This window comes from Anabrus simplex, chromosome 4 (assembly GCF_040414725.1).
Source record: "Anabrus simplex isolate iqAnaSimp1 chromosome 4, ASM4041472v1, whole genome shotgun sequence".
NCBI lineage: Eukaryota > Metazoa > Arthropoda > Insecta > Orthoptera > Tettigoniidae > Anabrus > Anabrus simplex.
The window spans coordinates 348,198,802-348,204,849 of NC_090268.1; the positions used below are offsets into that span (position 1 = coordinate 348,198,802).

Consider the following 6,048-nt stretch of genomic DNA (forward strand, 5'->3'; position numbering starts at 1 on the left):
ATCCACACCTCCAGGTGGTGTTTGAAATTTTATATCCTTTTGAACTCCATTACCCTTAGCGTATTCTTCCTGCTCCACTCCTAATTAATTTCTGCACTATGAACAGCTGTAGGATGTGAACCATGCAAAAGAATCTAACACAAAATATAAGTATGTTACATGAATATATCTACAGTTAGGCATACAAAATACATTAATCCTTGTAGGTTTTCACTGTGTGGTACTTTCCAAAACAGTTTTCTGGGTGGAGACAGGGTTTTCTCGACATGTTTTGCAGTTAAAAGAAATAAGTTTCATAATGATAGATCCATATTGAACTGTGATTACAATAGAGTAAAATAATATATTATTATTGGTCCACCTTTTCAATACAAAATGAAAATTACATAGGGACTAGTTTCGACCTAGTAATAGGTCATCATCAGCCTGAAGTAAATTAAAGCGTAAATATCGAAGAAAAACATAAACAATGTAAACACAAGTACAGTCTTTTTAAAGGTACATACCCTGTGGGAATTTGAGTAGAGATATATTAAAAATAATAACTCTTCCAATTGACGAAGCACTGAGCGGAAGTTATGTAAAGTTCGGTGCGCCGTATATTATAAAAGACCACTGTGCACTAAATGATGTAATAAAGAAGAAGAGTAGGTTGAATGCTGGCTTCTTCTTAGCTGTTGTATATTCAAAGAAGATTACGTCGTATTTTATAAGGTATTGAAAGACGTCAACATACATGGATGTTGGAAAGGCTCTTCATTTTTTGGAACAAGGCAATTGTTGCGCGAGGAGGCTTAGGAAACCAGAGAAGCGCTATATTATGTTAAAAAATAGAGATCCTTAAAAAAGTTCCGTGCGTCGTATAAATTGTGGAAATGGAAATCGAAAAAACTTGGTCCTTAAGCAATAATGTTGTTCATTCAGAGATCAATTGAAAATAAAGAATCGTAACATTGTCTTCTCAAGATGTTTAGAATTAATAGACGATGCGAAGTATGATACTAGGAGAAAGCTCTTCTGCTTCTGGAATCTTGAAGGACGATGGATGTTTCACGAGGTGGAATAACATATATGGAGTTAAATAAAGGTGGATATAAATTCACAGTTCAATGCGGACCATAAATTTGATTCTGAATAAAAGACAGTAAGATTTTTTATTTTATTTTTATTTTTATTTTTTTTAGCTGAAGAGAGAAACGGAGGTAGGTAAGGATCAAAGGAAAAAAATTTTGAGGAGGTGAAGGAAGGAAAATAAAGGTAAGAGATTTTTTTTTTTATTAGCTGAAGAGAGAAACGGAGGTAGGTAAGGATCAAAGGAAAATTTTAGAGGAGGTGAAGGAAGGAAAATAAAGGTATGAGGGTTTTTTTTATATTTTTTTAATTTTTTTTATTAGCTGCAGAGAGAAACGGAGGTAGGTAAGGATCAAAGGAAAATTTTAGAGGAGGTGAAAGAAGGAAAATAAAAGTATGAGGTTTTTTTTTTCATTCTATTTTTACTACTTTTCTTAATCATTCTTCCATATTCCCACATCCCTCAGCCCCACCTTAAAAAAAAAAAACCTCATACCTTTATTTTCCTTCTTTCACCTCCTCTAAAATTTTCCTTTGATCCTTACCTACCTCCGTTTCTCTCTGCAGCTAATAAAAAAAAATTTTTAAAAATTAAAAAAAACCCTCATACCTTTATTTTCCTTCCTTCACCTCCTCTAAAATTTTCCTTTGATCCTTACCTACCTCCGTTTCTCTCTTCAGCTAATAAAAAAAAAAAATCTCTTACCTTTATTTTCCTTCCTTCACCTCCTCAAAAAAATTTTCCTTTGATCCTTACCTACCTCCGTTTCTCTCTTCAGCTAAAAAAAATAAAAATAAAAATAAAATAAAAAATCTTACTGTCTTTTATTCAGAATCAAATTTATGGTCCGCATTGAACTGCGAATTTATATCCACCTTTATTTAACTCCATATATGTTATTCCACCTCGTGAAACATCCATCGTCCTTCAAGATTCCAGAAGCAGAAGAGCTTTCTCCTAGTATCATACTTCGCATCGTCTATTAATTCTACTTTATAAACATCTTGAGAAGACAATGTTACGATTCTTTATTTTCAATTGATCTCTGAATGAACAACATTATCGCTTAAGAATCAAGTTTTTTTGATTTCCATTTCCACAATTTATACGACGCACGGAACTTTTTTAAGGATCTTTATTTTTTAACATAATATAGCGCTTCTCTGGTTTCCTAAGCCTCCTCGCGCAACAATTGCCTTGTTCCAAAAAATGAAGAGCCTTTCCAACATCCATGTATTTTGACGTCTTTCAATACCTTATAAAATACGACGTAATCATCTTCGAATATACAACAGCTAAGAAGAAGCCAGCATTCAACCTACTCTTCTTCTTTATTACATCATTTAGTGCACAGTGGTCTTTTATAATATACGGCGCACCGAACTTTACATAACTTCCGCTCAGTGCTTCGTCAATTGGAAGAGTTATTATTTTTAATATATCTCTACTCAAATTCCCACATGGTATGTACCTTTAAAAAGACTGTACTTGTGTTTACATTGTTTATGTTTTTCTTCGATATTTACGCTTTAATTTACTTCAGGCTGATGATGACCTATTACTAGGTCGAAACTAGTCCCTATGTAATTTTCATTTTGTATTGAAAAGGTGGACCAATAATAATATATTATTTTACTCTAATGTTTTGCAGTAGTAAACTGTTTCCTTTCTACCACCTTTCTTGCTCCTGTTTGAACAGACAGCACAGTCTTTGTTGTTTTCCAGGCAGCTTGTTGATGATGTGCAGTTTACCATTCAAACATTCTTCAACATCAGAAGTAGATGATCTTCCTCGCTTTTGACCTTTGTTGTGTACTTCGCCAACCAACTCGCTGATCACCTGTTTTCGGAAGGTTTTGTGTGACAGAATCTCCATGCGATTTGTGGTGCAGTAATCTTTATAGAGCAAAAAGCTGTTGACTATTGCCACTTCCAGTAGTCATAAGTACAATTTCCGCCACCATTTCAAGCTTTTCACTACAAGAGCGTAGCTTGATGTGTAGTGGTCCGAGCGATCAACGCCTCCCATATGTGACGTGTAGTCAACAATTACGTTTGGTTTCTCTAATTGTTCAACACTGTTTCTCTTCCTTCTGACAATAACTGAGGTTGAATTGTTTCCAGATGTTGAAAGCATCAGTACTGTGCGCTTGTCATGCCACCCCAGAACCATCATTGTGTCTGTGCGTAAGCACTTGACTTCATGCTTCTTTAGGCACAGATTTTTCTTCCGGATCCCATTTGGCAAGTGCTTGCAATTCGGTTGAATTGTTCCAGTGATATGGATATTTTGCTTCAGTAATTCATTAGCCAGAGTGACACCTGTATAGAGACGATCAGCGTAGATATGGTACCCAGACTGACCTGTTGCATTTGTAACATTAGCAACTAACTGAAGCACGATTCTTTCTGTGAAAGCCAAGTCCGGTCGAATCAAAGACTGTAGTTGCAGAACTGTAGTAAGGGATAAGACTACACACATATCCATTTGTAGAATCAGATATTACGTAAATTCTGAGTCCCCATTTAGTAGGCTTTTGTGGATTGTACATCTTGAATAACACACGGCCTCTGAAAGACACTGTTGATTCATCAGCTGCTAGATATTTATGTGGTGCATAAACTTCCAAGAATTTTTCACTGGTATAGTCCAAAACGTACTTGACTTTGCTAATTCGAGACCTAACTTGAGGATTCAAATTGATTGCTGAATCTGGAGCAGAAACATGCAGAGCCCAGAATATCTGAAAAAATATTTTGCTGCTAAAACAGTCTACAAAAAAAAAAACTGGACGATTCTAACCAACCTCTTGAAAAGAAATCCTGCATTCTGTCATTTTTCTGTATTGCCATATTCAGTAAAACTCCACAGAAAGCCTTCATTTTGTTTACGGTAACATCAGTACAACCCCACCAAGCCGAATGCCTTGTAAGTGGTGTCACTTTCTGAATTTTGATTTTAGCATATCTGTTGGTCTCGTCGGCAATTTACTTGAATAACTCATCACTTATAAGTTGAAAAATCCGTAATGTGTTGAGCGATTGTTCCTACCTGATGCTTTGTATCCACAAGTTGTTTCATTGAATGAGAATGCAGGTAAATCAGGATCGCCAGCTTTCCACTCGCGCCATGGGTATGGAGGAGCATCACCACCTCTGGTTTCATTATCACTATCACTTACATTATTCATTAATAAATAATCCAAGTCAGTTGGTTCATTATCGTCACTATCACTGTCCACTAACTGTTCTAAAATATCCAGTTCCGTGAGTGAATACGTAGCAGAAGCCATGTTTACATTCAAACAACAACATCTGTGACCTTGCATAAACATTCGAGAATAACAGAGCTTAAAAAAGTTGTCACAATTCCCGCGAACTATTGTAAATAGGAAAATGTGTTCTCTCAGAGACCGTTAGATAACTCTACAATACCAGAACACAGTACAGTCGTCATACGAGCGCTGAAAGTACGAGATATTGTCATGTCGAGTGGAGCTTGACAACGGAGCGCGAGTGTAATATTTTAATGTCGAACCGCACTCGACATAGGAGTGCAAAAGGTTAATATAGTAATTATAATTGTAATGTTTGGAGCTACCTCCATTGGGAGGTAGCTTTGTAAATAAATAAATAAATAAATAAATACATTTAATGAATTTAGGTATTGACTTGTAGTTTTTGAAATTTTATTAAAGATCCATTTTGTTTGTAGAAGAATACTAGGACTTTTCTTTATTTAACCTACTAAAGGTAAGTCATTGGTGCACACCATCTTTCCTGTGACAATGTGTAATCATAGTACTAACACATTTTGTATACTAGTGTATAATTTAATTCTTTCAGTTTTCAGCTTACTCTGTTATTATGAAGATGAGCAAACCCGAAACTGTAAACAAGGAAATAAAATATTATTTTTATAATAAGTGTTATTATTTTTCCATAGTTTTATTCCTTTCATTGGCTTTCCAAATGTATTATTATTAATATAATAAAACTCAAGAATACAAACCTCTCCTTTACCCTTACACAAAACAAACCAACAACACGGATATTTTCAACCGAGGAAAGGGCACGAAGATCAGAGCATCTGAAGAAGTACTGGGAGGACCGCAAAGCCCAAACAATCCCTTCAAAGATACCTGAACGATGGACCGACTAAAGTGATCCTGTGCGGTCATAAAAGAAGAAGAAGAAGAATAGTCGTCTTAGCATTCACAGATCACAGCATGGACAGGAAGTTTTACAAAATCAGTTATGGAATTGATGTAAAATGCTTTAATTTCAATAGTTGAAAAAATCATTCCTAGATCTCTGATGGGTGGTTGTTCGTTTTTTTAACTTGGTGAGCATTATCAGCCCACCTAACATTCATTCTGTACTGATATATGGTATAAGAAAACCAAGAGAGTGCTATCAGATTTAGAACCTCCAAAGAGAGATGCTGTAATATAATGTAGAACAGAGGTGCTCACACTGGGGTTTTCATCCTACAAGCGATCAGTGTGCTTCAGTAATAGCAACATTGTCATTGCATCATAGGCCGTGAAGGTCAATGAACAGTGAACATTCATGTGGGTGTTAAGGGAATAGCATTATTTTTTATTTCTAGTGGACAGAAATCCAATAAAATTCAGTATAACTTATGTTGTAAAAAGATCACTTATTCCTGTTCTGTTCATGTATATTGACCAGGTACAATAAAGAGTTTACTGATACCCCAAAATATTTTTGTACTCAACACAACAAATTAAAATTTTCACTAATGTTTTTTAAGAGGGCTGTGCTTCGGATAAGCTTTTGGCTTCTTGTTGCTTAAGTTTAAATGATCTGATAAACTTATCAACAGTCTGGTCATGTTTACCAGGAATAACATTAGTTGGATTATTTTTTGAAGACATGCTGTATATCTACTTGTTATTGCATTTACAGTGCTGTTGTACTTGGATAGATCTGTGTCTTCACTAGTGATGAAA

At 35.2% G+C, this 6,048-nt stretch overlaps 1 protein-coding gene across 3 annotated transcripts in view; it reads left to right on the forward strand.

Moving 5' to 3' along the window:
• Prp4k (Pre-mRNA processing factor 4 kinase) overlaps nt 1-4,974 on the forward strand; it is a 355,103-nt gene extending 350,129 nt beyond the window's left edge. For 2 of the 3 annotated variants that reach the window (XR_010859849.2, XR_010859851.2), the window contains one exon: nt 2,798-4,971. The gene's annotated coding sequence lies outside the window, so the exon portion shown is untranslated. Of the gene's footprint in view, nt 1-2,797 lie in introns of all 3 variants that reach the window. The other variant, XR_010859850.2, reaches the window with a different exon arrangement.
• Nucleotides 4,975-6,048: the final 1,074 nt, after the last annotated feature.